Genomic DNA, 20,085 nt, shown 5'->3' with positions numbered 1-20,085 from the left:
CAGTGCTCATTACATCACGTGCCCTCCCTAATGCCCATCCCCCAGTGACCCCATCCCCCACCCCTCTCCCCTTCAGCAACCCTCAGTTTGTTTCCTGTGATTCAGGGTCTTCTATGGTTTGTCTCCCTCTCTGATCTCCTCTTGTTTTATTTTTCCCTCCTTTCCCTATGTCCCTCTGTTTTGTTTCTTAAATTCCACATATCAGTGAGATCATATGATAATTGTCTTTCTCTGATTGACTTATTTCACTTAGTATAATACCCTCCAGTTCCATCCACGTCATTTCAAATGGCAATATTTCATTTTCTGATGGCTGAGTAATAGTCCATTGTGTGGATAGATAAGCCAGATAGATAGATAGATAGATAGATACCACATCTTCTTTATGCATTCATCTATTGGGGACATCTGGGATCTTTCCGTAGTTTCACTATTGTGGACACTGTTTCTATAAACATTGGGGTGCCGGTGCGCCTCTGGATCACTACGGTTATAGGGGTTTGGGGTAAACCCCTAGTAGTGCAGTTGCTGGGTCATAGGGTAGCTCTATTTTCACCTTCTTGAGGAACCTCTATGCTGCACCAGCTTGCATTCCCACCAACAGCACAGGAGGGTTCCCCTTTTTCTGCATCCTTGCCAATTTCTGTCATTTCCTGACCATTCTAACTGGTGTGAGGTGGTATCTCACTGTGGTTTTGATTTGTATTTCCCTGCTGCTGAGTGTTGTTGAGCACTTTTTTCATGCATCTGTTGGCCATTTGTATGACTTCTTTGGAGAAATGTCTGTCCGTGTCTTCTGCCCATTTCTTGACTGGATTATTTATTCTTTAGGTGTTGAGTTTGAAAAGTTCTTTGTAGATTTTGGATACTTTGGGATCTCTACTCTGTTCCATTGATCTACTTGTCTATTTTTGTGCCAGCAGCATATCTTTTTTATTACAGCTTCGAAGTACATCTTGAAATCTGTGATTGTAATAACTCCAACTTTGTTCTTCCTTAAGATTGCTTTGCAATTCAGGGTCTTTGTAGTTCCATGCAAATTTTAGGATTATTTGTTCTAGTTCTGTGAAATAAACTATTGGTATTTTGATAGGGAACACATTAAATCTGTAGATGGCCTTGTTTAGTATGGACATCTTAATATTAATTCTACCAATCCATGAGCATGGTATATCTTTCCATTTGTTTGTGTTGCCTTTACTATCTTTCATCAATGTCTTAGGTGAGTTTTAACAATATGTGTGTAGTAAAAAAAAAAATATGTATGTAAGCTTCAAATGAGCACATTTTCATAACTTAGAGCTTAATAGGCACTGTGTTTACATGGAAGTTGGTTCAAAGAACACCACTTATAGAGCCAGACCCAGTGCAAGCTGATTCTGCTAAGCACATTCATTTCAAGAATAAGGATTCAGAATCTCTGGGGTTTTCATCTCCTACTCCTATGCCACTAGCTATTCTCCCATGCAAACAGTAGATTTGAACTAACCAATGATAGCATAGTGATTGTGAGGATGAAGACAAAGAAACTGGCTCCATCACCACTGCTGCCATGTCTGCGCAGGTCATCCTCCAGACTGTGTGGAGTTCACTCTTTTCGAACTTTCCCTGAGTATGTCTTTCTTTTTCAAGATATCCATTAATGTAATTAAAAAGTGTGAACCCATTACTTTTCCCCTTTTTGTGCTCTAATGTTTGTTTGTCAATTGGCCTGGTTGTATCCATGAAGTCTGCTAAAAGGAAAGTTTCACTCTCTGTGTTTCTTGTCCAGCTATTATGAGAATTAATTTTATTTCATTGTTATTACCAAAAATAATTTTGTGGCTTACAGGAGGCACACTCTTCCTTGAGTGTCAAATACCCAGCCGCTGCTGTTCTATTTTATGTCAAGCATTGACAGCTTTACAGGGCTTTCCTTCAGAGCAGGCACTATGCCCAGGTCTTGCTCTCAGAACTGCAATCTCTTCCTCATTCCGTGCCACTCAAGAGCTCCCAGGACACTGTGAAAATAAGATCCGTCTGTTCTAGTGTCCGGCATGGGCCACTCACTGGGCAGCTCCAGAGAGCCATGAATGGGCAACTTCCCAGGTCTCCAAAAACTCTGCATCCCCTTCCATTTTCTCCATCTACGCTCACACCCTAGATGATCTCATTAAGGCCTGGGGTTTGAAATACTCTCTTTAATAAACTATGGCTTCCAAATTGGTCTCTCCAGCCCTGACCTCAACCCTGAACTCTAGGTGTGTACCTCCATCCACATCCTTGCCACTTGCCATTTGGATGGCTCGTAAGAGCTTCAACTTAAAATGCCCCAAAACAGAAGTCCGTATGTTCTCCCTTCCCATCCAACCAAAGCCTAGCCCACCCAAGACTCCCATCTAGAGGCACAAACTCTATGGTTATCCCCAACTCCTCTCCAACCCCATCTAACCCATCAGTGGTTCTGTCAGCTCTACTTTCAAAATGCATCCCGAATGTTTGAGCTTCTCAGAACCTCTGCCACCATTTTGCCTTTCCAGATCACCTCCTCTCATGCCCGGATTCTAACATCAGTCTCCCCTCCCTGTCCTCTACGTATGGCCTGTTCTCCACCCAGTCAGAGTGATCTTGGTAACACGTCAGTTGCATCCTGTCTCTTGTATGCTTACTGGCTTCCCATCACACTTAGGATCAAAATGCAAAGCCCTCACTCCAGCTGGCGGTTCCTCTGCTTCCACGCCAGCCTCACTCCAGCACGGTGACCCCCTCGCTGGTGCTCCAACATGTCAGACACCCACCTGCCTAATGGTCCTGACTCTTGCTGTTCCCTTCACCAGGAAGGCTTCTCCCCTAGATGCAAGTCAGAGCTTCACTGTGTTCAGGTCTCTGCTCAAAAGATATCTGATCAGGAAGACCTTCCCAGAGCCCCTTCCTTGAAACAGTAAACCTGTGGCCAATCTGTCCCTTCCTGCATCTCATGCTGCCTGACGTTCAGTTTATTTATTGGTCTCTCTCTCCTCAAACTGAAGATAAGCACTACGAGGATGGAGACCTGGCTGTTTTGTTCACTACGATCTCAGCATGTAGCACAGTACCGGCTACACAACAGGGACTGAACATGTACTTGTGAATCAATGAATGTGGGCTCAAATTTGCTATTCGCCTTCAAACTAACTCTGGGCTAGGTGACGTCACCATGCCCATTGTGCAGATATGGAAGCTAAGAATCAGAGAACAGAAGGGATTTACTCTCAAGATCCCTGAGACGGTAATAGATCTACAATCAAAACATGGGCTCCATAGGACAGGAAATCAATAGAAAAAAAATCAACAAATCAAGAGCTGGTTCTTTGAGAATATTGGTAAAATCAACGAGCCTCTAGCCAGGCTGACTAAGAATATAAGAGAGAAGACACAAATGACTAATATCAAAACCAAAAGAGCAGACATCGCCAGAGTTCCCATGAACGTTAGAAGGATAAGAAAAGAATACAATTACTGATTCTAGGTCCATAAATTTGATAACTTGAATGAAATAGATCAAGTCCTGGAAAGACCCAATCTGCCCAAACACATACAAGAACAGACAACTTAATAGGCCTGGATCTATTAAATACATTGAACTAATAACAAATAACTTTTCAAAACAGAAAACAGGCCAGATTCACTGGTGAGTTCTACCAAACATAATAGGAAGAATGGGTACCAATTCTCAGAAATCTCTTCCGGAAGAGACAAGCAGAAGAAATGCATTCTAACTCAATCTACGAAACCAGCAGTATCCTAATACCAAATCCAGACAAAGAAAAGAAACCTACAGACCCAAACCTACATGCAGATGTTTAGGGCAGCTTTATTCTTCCTTTGGAAGCAACCAAGATGTCCTTCGGCAGGTGAATGGATAAATAAGCTTGGGTACATCCAGACATTGAAATATTCAGCGTGAAAATTCTGACACCTGCTACAGTATGATGGATGTCGAGGACATTATGTGAAGCGAAATAATCCAGGGACACACGCACGTGCACACACATGCACCTGCACACACACAAAATAATCCCAACACACAAGTACTGTGTGATTCCATTTATATAAGGTACACTCAGAGGACTCCAAATCACAGAGCCAGAAAGAAGAAGGGGGGTTGCCAGGGGCTGGGAGGAAAGGGGAATAGGGCGTTAGTGTTCAACGGGTTTAGAGTTTCAGTTTTACAAGATGAAAGGAGTCCAGGGAATGGATGGCGGGGAATGGCTGCACAATAATGTGAATGTATTTAGTACCTCTAAACTGTACACTTGAAAATGGTGAAAGCAGTAAATGATACGTTATGTATATTTTACTAAAATAAAAAACTTGGGGCAAAAATGAGTAGTCGAGTCATGAGAAGACATGGAGGCATATTTCTTAAAGGCGTATTTCTTTTTGTTTTGTTTTGTTTTGTTTTTTTAAGATGTATTTATTTATTTAAGAGAGAGCACGCACTCAAGCAAGCAAGTAACCACCGGAAGTGGGGAGGGGCAGAGGGAGAGAATCCTCCAGCAGCCTTCCTGCTGAGCCGAGAGCCAGATGCGGGGATCGATCTCAGGACCCTGAGATCACAACCCGAGCCGAAACCAAAAGTCGGACACTTAACTGACTGAGCCACCCAGGTGCCCCTTAAATGCATATTTCTAAGTGAAAGAAAGCCATTCTGAAAAAGCTGCATCCTGTATGATTCTAACGATAGGACGTTCTGGAAAAGGCAAAACTGTGGAGACAATAGAAAGATCAGCAGCTTAGTGGGGAGGAAGGGATGAACTGGCAGAGTACAGAGGACTTGTAGGGCAGTGAAACGATTCTGTAGGACACGATCGTGGTGGCTACATGTCATTACACATTTGTCCCAACCCACAGAATGAAGGCACGCCCCCAGCAGTGAACTGGAACGCCAGCTCCGGGCTTCGGGTGGTAAGAACGTGTCAGTGCGGCTTCTGTGGTGTGGGTTGTCCACAGTGGGGAAGCAGCAGGTGAGTGAGAATGTGAGAACTCTCTACACTTTCCCTCAGTTTTACTGTGAACCTCAGACTGCTCTAGAAGATAAAGTCTATTTAAAAAAAAAGTCCTGGGGCGCCTGGGTGGCTCAGTGGATTAAGCCTCTGCTCAGGTCATGGTCCTGGGGTCCTGGGATCAAGCCCTGCTTCCGGCTCTCTGCTCAGCAGAGAGCCTGCTTCCTCCTCTCTCTCTACCTGCCTCTCGGCCTACTTGAGATCTTTGTCTGTCAAATAAATAAATAAAATCTTTTTAATTAAAAAAAATATATATTAAATAAAAAAATCCTTCAGGGCCCAGAGTACACTCTCCTTCCTCCATCCCACAGTGCCCTTCTATCCTAACAGAACCCTGCCCAGACCCCAGGGAGGGAAACACCTTGGCGACCCCCAAGGCCCAAGGGGAGGATGTCACTCATTTCTTCTCACATCAGCAGCTCTGGGCCGGTCATTAAACCAAACCCCAGCTAAGACAACAGCATTGCCGGCTGATCTGGGCTTTTCCCTTTTATTTTTTTAGGCTGTTAATGATAATATATTATTTCACATTCTGAATTCATAAAAGAGGCAGCCGGGCACAGCAGAGTGATCACCAGACCCAGTGGGAAGGAGAAAGACATACCTAATAGCTATGTGACCTTGACATACCTAATACCTAATAGCTGTGTGACCTTGAGCAAGTCACTTTCCCTCTCTGTTGCTGACAGGCATCTGATGACGGTGTTCCTATTCCTCCCTCTTCGTAATGTCTGGCCATTTGATAGTGCTTTAGCTGTGATTCATAGTGTGAATATAGGTCACCACTAAAACAACAACAACAATAATAATAAAGCTTCTTTTCTTTTTTCTTTTTTAATAATAAAGCTTCTTAAGGGCACATTCTGCTCAGTTTTGTGGCAGGAGCAGAAGAGCAATGATTTGCTCTGTCTTTAGATGAGGAAAATGAAGACTTATTAGTATCTCTCCATGACGTTGAAGAGCCCACAGAACGTAGGGGTCTGTCTGGCCTCACTCTCACAGCCAACCATGTCAGAGAGAGGGAACATCTCCCCAGGAAAATCTCCACAGGCTTTGTCTCCTCCCAGGGACAAGGTTGCATCCGGCCCTCAGATGAACCTTCTTGTGTAAATTTCAAACACTTGAAAAAGAAAGGAAGGAAAAGGTTTGGGATGGAAAGGATCCAAGAGGGCAGAAAAAGACCAGGTTGCTGTCAGGAGTTACATATGGACACAGGGCTGGCCTGAGGCCAGAAAGTTCTGGCAGACGTTGGGCTGAGAGAGCAGGAAACTGGGGTGGTGAGAACCTGTCATCCTGTCCCCTCACACACGTGTCCCTGCCAGAGCATGACGGGGAAGCCAGGAGGGAGAGGAGGCCCGGCAGCTGGGGCTCCATCCTGGGCTGAAACTCAAGGCTCACACCCCACCTTGCACTCCATAATGATACCCACCCTTTCTGGAATGTTGCTTCCTTCCCAGGTGATGGGCCACACACCTGAGATTCATCATCTCATTGAATCTTGACCACAATGCCCACAACAGCAGGGACTATCTTCACGTAACAGTAGAGCAAACGGAGTTCATCTGCCTGAGCTCATAAGTAGCTAAACAACAGCCCCAAAGTTCATCTAGTGCCAAAGCTACGCTTTCCCTCCTGCATGAAACTGCCCCCTGATTTATAAATACTAGGTAGAAAATGATGTATGTAGCAAAAGCCAATGAAAAGATGAGAGCTTGAATCCAACTGGGATGCGGGAATCACCAGACCCCATGCCGCGTTGGCTGGATGAACAGAAGTATGAGGTCTGGGCCGAGGGAGGGGCTGGTTCCACCCACCTTGGCGGGGGTCAGAACATGGCCAGAGCTCTGGCCTCAGCTCTGAGGGTTGAACTGTGAAAATGCCCAGTTCAGGCTATAGTCCTCCCAGAGAAGGGTCAAGAGAACAGGAAGTCAGGAGTGCACCGAGACCTGCATAATTGGAGGGAGGCAGCAGTAGTGATGACCTTTCACCATCAAAGGGTAAAGTGTGTGAAGTGGGGATGCCGGACAGCAGCCTGGAGGGAAGGGGGTGATGCCTCTTCTCTGTGGCCAAGCAAATGGTGGGTACCAGAAAATACATTTGAGCGCAGCAGAATAAGACACTTGAACCTGTCACAGCCTGCCCAGGGCAGCCCAAAACAACATAGGTGACAATGGAGGCTACACGCCACAAGTCCATAGAGACAGGTGGGCAGGAAACTGACAACAATTTGCCCGGTCCCATGGGGTAGAGATTCCGCCAAGCATTCAGTTGTCTTCAAGTCCCTCCCAACCTTTGCAGAGCTGACCTGTTGATCCCTACTCAACCCTCTGCACCAGGGGCAGAGGGTACCAATCCACCTTATAGAGGCAGTGAGGGGCTTAGTGATGTCAAACAAGCTGCTCGGGGTCATGCAGGGGAACAGAGCTGTGACTAGCATCCAGATCTTGCTCCAAATCATCCTGGGGGTGGGTAGGAGGTTCATCAAGCTCAGCGGGACCACTGGCTTTCACTCTCACCTTTGGCATCTCCAAAGTCTTTCCAGGATTGGGGAGGATCGGAACATCTCCCTTCCTGACTTCTCTCAATTCCATCATGACCTCTTTACCCCAATAACCACGGCTTCCCTCAGGGCGGCATCCTCTCTATGTTGCACTGCTTTAGATCATTCTGGAAGTCTCCCAACCACCCTCATTTTCCTCTTAAGTTCCAGGGACATTAGGAGGTACATTAGAATCACCAGGGATCTTTAGAATAGACTAGGGGTCCTCTAGGAATTACATATAAAGCTATAAGAATCAAAAACAGCATGGTAAAGGCTTAAGGACACATAGACAAATGGAATGGAACTGAGAGCCCAGAAACAAACCTAGACCCCACGGCAAGTTGATTTTCCATAAGAGCGCCAAGACTAATCAATGGGAAAAGCCCCTTTCAACAAGCAGGGCTAGAAGAACTGGATAACCACGTGCCCAAGGACGAAGTTGGACCCCTACCTCACACCATATACCCAACTTACCTCAAAATGGACCTGTGACCTACATATAAGAGCTAAAAACCATAAAACTCTTAGAAGAAAACAAAGGGGTAAATCTTTTTGACCTTGGATATGGCCATAGATCTTTAGGTGTAACACTCAAAAGCGTGAGCTACAAAAGAAAAAGGAGATAAACTGGAACCTGGATACAGGTTCTCCTGGGGCAGCCAGGCTTCTGTCATCCCATCCTTGCCACCTGCTTCTTGTTGTCAGATCTCAGGATGGGAAAGAGCCCCAGCTTCCTGGAAACTGCCTTCACTAGCTCACTCAGCCTGCTGGAGAGGGCTGGCTGGGGGGATTAAAACCATCAAGGGGACCTCTTTCTCCCAGAGCTCCGAATTCCATGCAAGGCTGGGTGGAGAATGCAGGAGGAGGGCCACAATGAGCGAGACAGGGTGATGCCCTGAGTCCTGTGGGGGGCCTTGTGAATACTATGGGTGCCTCTGGGGGTGCTCTGGGGAGTCACGGAGGGTCTACGAGTGCTGTCACTGGCAACGTGGGAAGCCATCGCGGTGCTGTGGGGAGTGGCTGTAGACCTTGTAGGTGTAGAAGGATGGCTGCCACGTGGGATAGATTTGAGGGCACTGTGGGTGCTGTGGCCAACACAGCATTCTTGGGATAGGAGGCCTGTGTTTAGGTCCCAGTCTGACCGCTTTTTGGACATGAAACCAGAATAATTTACAATTTCTCTGCATCCCAGCTATCCTCACCTATAAAAAACTTATTAACACCTACATCTTGGGGTGTGGGGAGGACCAACGATTATCTACAGAAAGGGTCCTGTAAATGTCATCGGGAGGGAAGTGTAAACCACGGGATAAAGGCTCAGGAAGAACTGTTCACACCCACACCTGGGGTGTGCCCCACACGCCGGGGTGTCAGAACAGAGAGCTGACACAACCCAGGCCCCCCTCTTGGCCCTTTTTTAGACCACGCGTGCAAAAAGAGGTATGTGTCTCCACGGTAACCTCCCTGTTTGGTCACAAACACCCGACTCGTCCATCCCAAGAGCCTAAGCCTCTTCAAGGAGGTCACCTTGGGAGGCCACATGATCCCAGGGCGCTTCTGTTGTTCAGAGCAAGCAGGAGGATCCTCCCCATCACAGCCCCCCAGTGAGGCGCATGCTATCTGCCCATTTGACAGGTGAAAAAACGGAGACTCTGGACACGAGATCACTCACGGGAGTCAAAGAGCTCCCGAAAAGCGGAGCTGGGACCCAGCCTCCACCAGTCCGGGCCCCAAAGGCCAGCAGACATTTCCCACAGTGGTACATGCTTGTCTGCCTCCCGGTGACGGTCCTCTTTGTCCTTCCCCGGGACTCTACACCGATCTGTTTCCTAGCTAACGAGGGGGTTGGGTGGTGAATCCGAATCGCTTTGCTCCCCTGCAACCCTCCTGAAGGCAAACCGAGAACAAAAGCACCCCGGCTGCTTTTCTCTGTGCTAAAGAGGTTCCTGCCTCTCGTACACGGAGGCCCATGGTTTTCCCCTGATGGAGAAACATCCCCAGCAGAAAAGTCCTGGGGAAGTTAAGCTTTTCCTGACTCGCTTCAGCGCCTTCTCCTGATTAAGAAAAGCGTGCGGGATACTGGCTCTGTGATAAGCCAGTGGCTTCCTGTGGGGAGCAGGGCTGGCTGCCAGGAGGCTGCGGGTAAGATTTTGGCCCAGGCAGCCGGCAGGGTGGGGTGAGCCGCACGACATGGAGGCCTCAAGCTCCCCAGCCACTGTCTACCCAGGGCCGTTTGGCCTTGCACTTATCTGCCTCTGGGAGCCAGCCACCATGCCTTGGGTTCCGGCCTGAGACACCGCAGCCAGCTGGCGGTACACTCCAGAAGAGAAAGGATGAGGCAGGTATCAGATCAGTGACCGGGAAAGTGGCCCAGTGCTTCTCAACCACGGTGCCAGAAGCAGCTGGAACCACAAATGCCATCACATGGTGGGGTACGGCACCCCACAGTGTGTACATCCCATCGACCCTCGCACCAGCAGTCTTGGGGTGGGAAGGCGGTGGTGGGGGGTGGCTAAGGAAGGGTCTGTACCTCCCTCATCTCATCTTCTCCCCAGAACACCCCCCTGGGTAGCATGATGCTCCCATTTTAGAGATCAGAAAACCAAGACCTGCAGAGACGTCACAACGAGCCCCAAGTGTCAAAGCCAAAAATCCAGAATAAGGAAACAAATCATTTTTATGTCCTTTCAAGCGATGTGATTTCAAGAGGTGATCTGGCTTAAAGGATTTGGTTAACCTTAAGATTCAAGTCATGGAGGCACTCAAAGGAAAATACACGAGCCTTGTAGGGTCGTTCAGACGGCTTCAAAACTCCACCATATCTCACTCGCTGTTGTGTGACCTTGAGCAAGTCACTTCACATCTCTGAGGCCCAGTTCTCTCCTCTCTAAGATGGAGGCGATTGTGGTGTCAAGACCACGGGGCCCTTATGAGGACTGAATGGACACTGCGGGACCTGTGCCTAGCACAGAGCCTGGCATGCCGAAGTTCTGTTGGTGCTGGTTGATCCGAGGTCTCCCATCAGCCAGGCCTCAAATAGTCCATCTGCCTCTCAGACTCTGTGGTCTTTCCACTGAGGGTCTGAGGCAGCCTTTGGCTAACGCTGGCAATCAAATCTCCTCAGAGCCTCCAATGTCCTTCCTCTTCACAACCTTCCCCAAGCCCCCACCCCCTCTCTGCTTCCCTGCTGCCTCACCACACCCGTCACTTCCTCTGGTTCAGCCTGGGGCTGGGAACCTCAGAAACTGAGGCCCTAAGGCCTGGGACAGAGATTCCAGTCATTGCTGCCCATTCTACTGGTGAGAAAAACAAGGCCCTATGGGAGAAATGACTTCTGAAGACTCTTGAGGCACAATGGTGGTCCAGACTGGGCCAGAGGACAGATGTCCTGGCTGTCCTGGCTCTTCATTCAGGAACCTTCCATGAAGCCACGCAGCCCATCACTAGTCCTGGGATTGTGGGCAGCCCAAGAAGCTTCTGGAACCCAAGAAGAAAACCAAGACTTTTCTATTGTCATTTCCATCCTGGAATGGGAACTGTATCCAAAAGACAGTCCTGAGATGGAGGGTGGGGGAGTCATTCTAGGAAGGTTTTTTCTTCTCACAATCCCAAGACTATGGTGGGTGTGGAAGTGGGGAGAAGGGAAGCGCTCTGCCTTCCCTGGGAGGGCTCACTGCCTTCCGTGCTTCAACCCTCACTTCCTGGACCGACCCTGAGGAATGACCATGATGGGCGGCCCACTCATGGGGCAGACGCCAGCCCCAGTGAGACCCCACCTTGGCGCCAGCCTCTCTCTCCTCACACCTCAGCCATGCTCCCCAAAACTGAAGAAATGTCTGGGTTGGGGATAAGAAGAAAGGCACCCTTTGCCTGCCCTGCCCTCGGGCACCAACCGAAAGCGCTCTCACTTGGCCATGGAGGGTTCGTTGAGTAGAAAGAGAAGAGGAGAGAAGATCAGACTCTTATTTGAAGAAGCCGACGCCATGTTGCCATGTGGCCAAACCATACCTGTTTCAACTGGTATCTGTTCCTTCCGGGAGACTCAGGATTCTCTTGAGGTGTCCTTTCGATGGCTTCGGGATAAATTCTAGAAGAAGAAGAGAGAGACATAAATTTTAAAAAGGCAGCAGCTAGGGGGCTTGTGGCTGCTGGGGGCCACCTCAGTTCAGGTGTGTCCCTGTCGCTTAGGTTCCTGCTCTCTCCTTCTCTCTCTGCAGGTGTAGAAGCCAGATGGGGCAGCTGTGGCCAGAAAGACAGAATCAAGCACCCAGCCTCATGGAGGCTTCCAGGAGGTGTCCCCAGAGCCTACAGACTGGCACATATTTTCAGTTTTCCAAAATCAGCCCAGGAGCCTGTACAGTGTGGCGTGATGACATCACGCATGCTAATCACATGTCTTTGCTTCTGGCTAGAACATTACCAACCCGTTGTAGAAACTCCACTCTCCTCAGGCAGGGAAAAAAAAAGAAAAAGAAAAAGAAAAAAAATGCTTTCTGGGTAATGGTGAAAATGCGAAGGAAAATTAATCATGGCTTAATGAATGCAGGCTTTGGGGGCAGACCAACATTTCCCAGATCTGGTAACCATAAAGAGATAGAAAAGAAGAGAGGTCTTCGGTAGTGAAAAAACAACTCAGCCCCCGAGTGCGAGGGCCAGAAGCCCAGCCTCTCCCCACTTCCTCTCTGTCAGTTTGACGGAGAGCCCCCGGGTCACAGGAGAAGGATCAAATTCGCTGCGTCCAGGCCGCATACCTGCCAGCCCAGGCCGAGGCTAACCCTGGGGGACCGGCTTGTTCCCATGCACAGCCGAGGAACAAAAGAGCAGAGCTGACAGCACAGATGGGATAGCCAAGTCCCCTGACCCCAAATCTCCCAGACTCCCGCCCTTCAGGACCGCCTGCGCCAAAGAAGCTGTGGTCAAGTTTCACGTTGTCTCAGACGCTGATTTTGACGATCCCATGAGCCAGTGTCCCCGCTTTGGGGATGAGGGCCACGAGCCCTGAAGAGTTAAATAACTTGCCCAAGGTCGTCATGCCCAAATGCGGCAGAGCCGGGACTAGAAGGCAGGTCTGTTGGAGGTCAAACCTGGCATCAGTACCATGTCCATGGGGCTGTGGGGAGAGACACAGGCACAAGAGCAACGAGCACCGGGTCTGCTCCACGGATCCTAGCTCAGTGCACATGGCGCAGACAGCAACTTCTCGGGACTCCCTGCAAACTGATGGGGAACAGGGCTTGGCCCGAAGACGTGACCCCAGTTGGTTTTCTTTGCCTCCAAAGTCCACCCAGGCAGAGTCAACCCAGGAAACGTCACATAACACGGAGCACACCTAGGCTACAATCAAAGGAATTCATGATCTATACACATACACATACACATACCCATATCCATCCCTAGACAAAGGCACGGATCTATGGCTGGGGATACAGACGTACATGTACATAGCTTTGACTGTAACTACAAAAGTGAGCATTCTTCCTTATCCATCCATTGTAGTTCATAGGACCACTGCAAAATCTCTGTAACATGCCCCTCTAGGCTTTCTTCTGTGCAATCATTTATGTGTGTGTGTGTGTGTGTGTGTGCGTGTGTGTGTGTGTGTGTGTGTGTGTGATAGAGAAAGAAAGAGAGTGTGCCTGCATGGGCCCCCATGGAGATGGTGGGATTCACACACACTTTCCACAGTTGGGATCTTACCACACACATTCTGCATCCCCAGCTAGCAGTTGCCATGAGGTCTACCCATGGATCCGAGAATACGGAGACCTTCTGGAGTCTTCTGCCCTCCTTCTAGGTGTGGACCATCATTTATTCAGCTCTCAGCTCTCCCACCTTACATACACGGGATACTTCCATTCCCAGCTGCTACAATCTTGTTGCTCCCATCCCCTTCCCACTTACATCACCACATGGGAACGTTCGAGCAAGTCCACAGCCTGGACGCCTGGAAGTGTGTCCACATTTGAATAGCTTCCGACAAACCACTTTCCCCAAACAGCGGATCGATTCCCCCCAGAGAGCAGGACAGAAGGAGTCCCCTTTTCTTGGATGTAAATTTACACCCTGGGCTCTTCTGCCTGCCGAGTTGTCTTTCTGGTCACCTTCTGGTAGCCTGGAAAGCCAAGTCCCCTGGACAAAGGGAGACGTTTATCTCTTGGCTCCCACAAGACGGCCACCGCTCCACTGCCTGGGGACATGTCTGAAGAACTCGGGCCCACCTGAGCCGGGAACTACATTTATGGGCTCAGAACTGATAATGAGCTTTTATGAGCTCTGGGGACCATGAGGAACACGTATTAATGTCAAGCGTGCCCATCAGCCACGCAGCCTGGGTGAATGTCACACATTAACGAAATTAGAGGCTGCAGCCACGTCGGGCGGGAGCTGCGGGCGGCGTGTCAGGCGGTGTGGGCAGAGCCTGTTAATAATAAAATTACTTTCCAGGCTTTGCACTCCTGAGCCTGAAGCCGTCTTCCGTCTTCGATGGAATTCTGCCTTGCTGCAGCCTGAGAGGAGATTAGTTTATTACTGGTGCCAGGAAAGGCAAAATCCAGCACTAATCCTAATTCCCATTTAAGCAAATCTGCATTATGTGAGGGAAACCAGCTGGGCTCAGAATTTCTTCCCCCCCTCCCGCCCAACCCCCCACTTCTCCCAAGATCTCATTCCGGCCCTTTCTTCTCCGGGGAGTGGGGTGGAGGGGGGTGTCACCACAGATGTCAGAGCGGGAGCCCTCCTGGGAGCAGGAAGAGAATCCCAGGGTTTAGGACCAAGAGGGGGAAAGGGCTGGGTAACAAGAGGGGGCTTTGGAAGATGGTGCACTGGGAGCCGGTGCTCACCACTGACCCAGTTGTCTCTGGCTGCCGGGAGGAAAAGCCACCACCTTCTCGGCCAAAGGCTCGTTCTTGCCTTGAACAAAGACGCCTTGAGAGCTTCTGACGGGCTCTGTCACTGTGAGCATGTGACCTCCCTGCTTCAGGCCTCCAGTCCTCATCTGGGAAACCTCAAACAACAGCAGATAGCTCATATGATGTTGTGAGAATCACATGAAAGATGGACAGACGGACAGGACGCCAGAGAGCCCAGCACACACTGCCCCAGTTTCTTGAATTAAGACTCCCAGGCTCATAACAGCACCATTATTCGAGGGCCTCGCTTAGTGAATGATGACGCAACACTACGTGTAGGGACACATCCTGGTTCTGGAGACCTTAAAATAGGAAAAAAATCAAAGAAAGGGTGCCTTAAAATCCATGAAGCAGAGGAAGCGCTCAATCAAGGGCAAGGAACGTGACGACTAGGAGCCAAGTTCTCCTGTTGTCTGAGGTCTAGCTCAAGCGTTGATCTTCTTCCTTCGGAATGAAGCCACGCTGCTCTGTGTGTGGGAAACCAGCCCTCAGTTTGTGAGAAAAGTCCTGAGAAGGAACCTCAGTGTCCTGGATGAGACCCAGCCAAGACGCTGATGTTTCCCGCTCTAGTTTTAAACCAATGTACCCAGGGGTGTGCGTGCCGTGAGGACACAGTCTCCCGAGTCTTCCCAAACACAGTACTCAGATCACAGACTCCTCTCTGGTTTCCCAGCCCCTGTCTCTCCACCATCTCACATGTCCAAAGTCACCCGTGACCTTCCTTCTCCATGGCCCCTGCCTCTCCCTGCCAGGACTGAGCCCTAGTGTTGTCCATCAGATTGCTGCAAAAGGGCTCCTAGCTGGTCTGCTAGGCTGTGGCCTTGTTCCCTCCAAACTGCCCCCTGGTTTGCTGTCAGACGGAGCCCAGAGATATGTCTCTCTCTTGCGTCAGTGGGTCCCCTGGCTTCCCTTTGCCTACATATGGGCCTTTGATCATCATATGGGCCTTCAGGTCCTCACAATATGCGCAGACCCCACAGTCACACTGAACTCACTGGGACCAACATGCCCCCGCACCCACGATGACATGCTTGGCCCAACCTCACTCCTGCTCACTCTGCCCGACAGTCCCTTCTTCCTTTCTTAACCTTGAACTCTACCTCTTCTCCCGCTCTCCAAAACGCCTGGCAAACTCCTACTCATCCTTCAAAATCTTTCTTCAACATTTCCTCTTGTCTGCACAAGACCTGCACAGGCATGATTGGGCTCTGGGCTCCACTAACAATTTGTCTGTCTAAGTGGTCAAGTCATCACAGTGTCGCATGTGTTTTGTTTTGTATGGTTTTTCTCCTCTACCAGACTCTGAGCTCCTCGAGGACAGAGATGGTCTCTTACTTCCTCTGTGGTCTCAGCTCCTGACTCAGCAAATAAAGATGGATGGAGGGAAGGGTGCTAGGAGAGATGGATGGATGGATGGATGGACACATGCATGGAGGGATGGATGACAGCAGGGCAGATGAAGGCAGGGATGGATAAACAGCCGGGTTGAAGGGGAACCGATCTACAAAAGGATGGGTGAAATTAACAACAGCAAGACAGAACTAAGTTAATGGGAGGAGAGAGGGAATAAATGACTCAACCACTTGTATAATTTTCTCTGGACCCCGGGGGGCTGAGCCTCTTGCAGCTACGGGTGATCCCTTGCTTTCTCCCTCTAGAGTTTATGGGTCTATGCAGAGACCACACAATGAACATCGGCAGCCCCCAGCTCTACCTCATCTCTCCTCACTGCCTTAGCTGTGGACCCACAAGATGAGGCCTCAGGAAGGAAGGGTCAGAGTTACTTACATCTTGCCTTGGTCTTGATCCAGGTGGTGAAGACCAGGTAGTGAAGATCAAAGTTTCCCTGTGTCTGAGTCCAGCCCCAGGCTGTGGGGCAGGGGGTTGGCCAGCCATGCGACAGGTCTGCAACAGGCCAACTGCTTGGTCCAGAGCAGATGGATGGCTGATGATGGGGGTTTCAAGCTCCCTTGCAAAGATGCCATTTGGGAGACCCCAAAATGGCAGAAGGGCCAGGCCACATGGACAGCAGGGCATCCTTTGGATGGTTCCCTGAGAGAGAGCTTCTACGAGAACAGATATGCCTCTAGAGCCTGCTGTCTGCCAGGCAGTGGGTAGGGAGCCCTCAGCACCCAACAGTGGGCCACAGACCAGGACTCATGGTCCACAGGCCTGGGTTTCCATCTCAGCTCTGCCACTCGCCCCCTGTGTGACCTTGGCGAAGTTCCTTACCCCTGTAAACCTCAGGTGATTCACCTGCAGTGTGTGGACAATCAGAGCCCCACCCCACTGGCCTGAGCTGGGGGTCAGAGGCACTAATGGGCCACAAGGGATTCCCACGGGGACCGACCCTACCAGGTGCTCAACCAATAGAGGATGTGGGAATTACATAAACAGAAGCTAGTGCTGCTACTTTCCATAGAAGGGACAGTGGCCATGATCAGCGGTTCCAAGTTCTACGCTCCAGACCTGTCCCTCTCTCCCTTGGGGGCCCGCACCAAGAGGTGGAGACCACACTTCATACATACACCCTGACACTTGGCTCACGGCAGCCTGACTTGCTCCTGTTTTATACATCACGTTCCCACGTGATGTTGAAGACCACTGATTCAGAGCTGATGTCCTAGAAATCCAAGTCAGTAGGAGTCTAGGGGAAGTGAAAGGGAGGTCTTCCTGGAAGAGGCAGCAGTGACAGAAGGGAGGGAGGGAGGGAGGTGATCAGATCAGGAGCAAGATGAGGAGTCTTTTTCTCATTAGCTCCTGCCCTCAGTGCTTCCCTCCTGTGCTGTATACTCCCCTTGCTTTACCTCACTCCTGGGGGAACAGGCGTCCTTCCGAGCCCCGTGACCACAAAGACTCTTGATCACATGCCCCAAGAAGGGACAGCATCGTCAGCGGGAGCCTGGAGGCCAGTGCAGCCTTGGTCCTTCTCCCCACAGCGATGCCAGCCTGGGCCACTGCCAGCCAGATGCATCGCTTGTTGACAGATAAAAGTGATGTACTTTCTGGCTCCAAAGCTAAGCCAGGGCTTTGTTTTGCTGTACTGGAAATTGACAATGCAGGGGGGTGATGTGGGGGTGGGCCAGAGGAAGAGGAGCCAAGACAGGCTGGGGGATGAGTTCCTGTTGGGTTCTGTGACTCAACAACAGTCATCACCCCACCCCCATCTAGCACCGCTGCCCAAAGCCCTTTCCCATCGCCTTGGTCTCTAGGTCTCTACCTCCTCTCCACCTGCCCTTGACTCTGCTACAGGAGGGAGAGCTTCTCTGCAGCTGCCTGCCCAACCTGCCCTTGTCATTCAGTCCCATCCAGCTTAGTTTCCATAATGAGTCCCAAAATGGGCCTGCTAAGTGTGCCCCAGGGTCACAGTGGGGCTGACGTGGGAGCCCTGACATCCTCAGAAAGACTGGGATTTTGTTGTTGTTGTTTTTCACTTGGGGAGTAGAGGGCCACTCCCTGCTCGGAACTGGGCACAGCGCAGACGGTGCCGGTACTGCTAGCAAGGGCTCTGGAGGGTCCACCCAGCTGGAAAGGACTCTGAGTCAGTCTGAGCCCATTAGCTCTGGGTAGCATGGGGATGGTGATAGGGCCAGGGAAGAGGGCATATACCCTGTAAGTTAACACGTGAAGCTTATTCTCCATGCAGCCATCACTAGGAATCATCATCTCTCCTGTCCCCACGTTCCCATGACGTCTGGGGGTTCCCGAAGGCGGGCGAGCCTGGGTCTCTCGTGCCCTCCCCGGTAGCACCTGTGAGATCTGGACTCCTCCACGATGCCCACCTGAGCATGAAGAACATGTGGCCTCTGGGAGCCTGAGACCCCTTGCCCCAGTGGGCCAAGCCCTGCACGTGCTCCTCTTTGCCCTGTCTGCAAGCGTTTTCTCATCACCGGAAGGAGGCAAGGACAAAGGCTGTCCATCCCCTGGAGCTCTCTTTCCTTTTGATCTTTGTCCTTCCTCTTACACTCTTCCCATTTCTCAGAGGAGGAAAGGGAGCCTGAGGCCCCACAGCTTTACATAAGTAAACATGGGCGCACTGCTCATGGAAAAAGGAAAACAGAGAAGCCTAAGTCATTCTAGCAACCATGTCTGCCCAGAAAGGCCCACTCATTCTCCGGACGGGTCCCCAGCACCCCTGCCAGGAGAGTGCCCAGCATTCCAGACCTGGGTGTTTGGCACCATAGGGACCTGGAGGAACCTGATGGTTTAAGGGACCCCTCTCTCTCTCTCTCTCTGAGGGGGGAGCCTGGCCCTCCATCCCCCCCACCCCACCCGGCTCCACTGCACCATCCACATGAAGAAAAAAGGAAAGATGTGAACTCTCTAATTCGTCCACCAAGTGGCCAGTGTCCTCCTCTTTCTTAGCAAAGGAAGGAGCTGATGCTCAGAGAGGTCCAGCTGCTTTTCAACAGTCACAGAGCAGAACTGAGCCAAGAGAGTTTGAGAGTCCATGATTTGGTCTGTGTGCAAAGGCCCCCAACCCCCTTTGCTGAATCCAGCCTGCCCTGGGCTGTCCCCATCACATCTGTCCTCTAGAGGGTACATGTGGGAGGTCCTCAAGCCATTGTCTACTTGAGCAAAGATAGCTGGGCTTTCAAAGATTTCAACAACAGCCCAGTGCTTCTAGCCCAGGGCTCAAGAACAGGCAAGACTGTCTTAGAGCTGAAGTGGCCTTTGTGTCTCCACGTGTTCCAGACCTTGAACTCAATGTGGACCCACTGTACGGTCTTATGCACACAGGAACACCTGTCCGGGGATGTTCTGCCTCGGAGAGGAGCAGTTTTCAAAAGCCACAGGACATAGAGATGTTTCCAAACTGGCCACCGTGCTGCTAGCAAGGAAGCCAGCAGCTGAGAACTTGTAATCCGAGCCCAGGGAAGGGGCCCGCCCCATAACCCACAGCAGCTTTCCTCTGAAACCTGGGGCTGGGGGTGGGGGGGCTTGTCATTCAGACTTTATGGCCCTCCAGGCTTTCTTGCGGTGGGATTGGAGGGAAAAGGGCACCCCAGGTCTCTGCAATTCTTCCCAGCTCAAGTCCACGTAAATATATTCTAATGCCGAGAAGGGTCTGCGGGAGGTAAGACCGCAGAGCCATTAGCATTTTGATGGCTTTTCCCAACACGTGGAAGAGCAGTTTAAAATTCATAGTGTGGAGATTAATCCCAGGCACGCCTCTCCCTCCCCAGCTTGAGGTGGCCAAGAACTTCTTACCCCTTGAAGACCTTGATTAGGAAAGCAAGCTAGGAACTCAGTCATGGGAGTCCTATGGAGAAGAGCCAAGATGGCTTTCTGGACTGCCTGTGGAAGACCTTCTAAGACAGAATCGGGGATTAGGGCGGAGGAAATGCTGTGACACTGCTTGGGCACTGGATTCTTCCAGGAGGACCCAGCCGAGCCCAGGAGAGGGGCCCTGCTTGTTCCGAAAGGCACACTTGTCCCCCCATCAGTGACACAGGCCAGGCCTCTTACCATCCACGTTCATTCATTCAGCAAAGCTTCCCCAAAGAATCACCATGCCCCACACAGCAGGTGCTTAGAGGGGAAGGAGCCAGAAGACAGTAAACTCAGCAAATCCCTGACCTCAAGAAATTCAGTCTAAATGGAGAGAGAG

General features: G+C 50.4%; 1 protein-coding gene across 4 annotated transcripts in view; it reads right to left on the bottom strand.

The window, feature by feature from the left end:
• TSPAN18 (tetraspanin 18) overlaps positions 1-20,085 on the bottom strand; it is a 178,235-nt gene that overhangs the window by 135,602 nt on the left and 22,548 nt on the right. For all 4 annotated transcript variants that reach the window (XM_059140438.1, XM_059140478.1, XM_059140456.1 and 1 more), the window contains exon 2: positions 11,575-11,653. The gene's annotated coding sequence lies outside the window, so the exon portion shown is untranslated. The remainder of the gene's footprint in view (positions 1-11,574; positions 11,654-20,085) is intronic.

This window comes from Mustela lutreola, chromosome 1 (assembly GCF_030435805.1).
Source record: "Mustela lutreola isolate mMusLut2 chromosome 1, mMusLut2.pri, whole genome shotgun sequence".
NCBI lineage: Eukaryota > Metazoa > Chordata > Mammalia > Carnivora > Mustelidae > Mustela > Mustela lutreola.
This window is presented reverse-complemented; position numbering and strand designations above follow the sequence as displayed.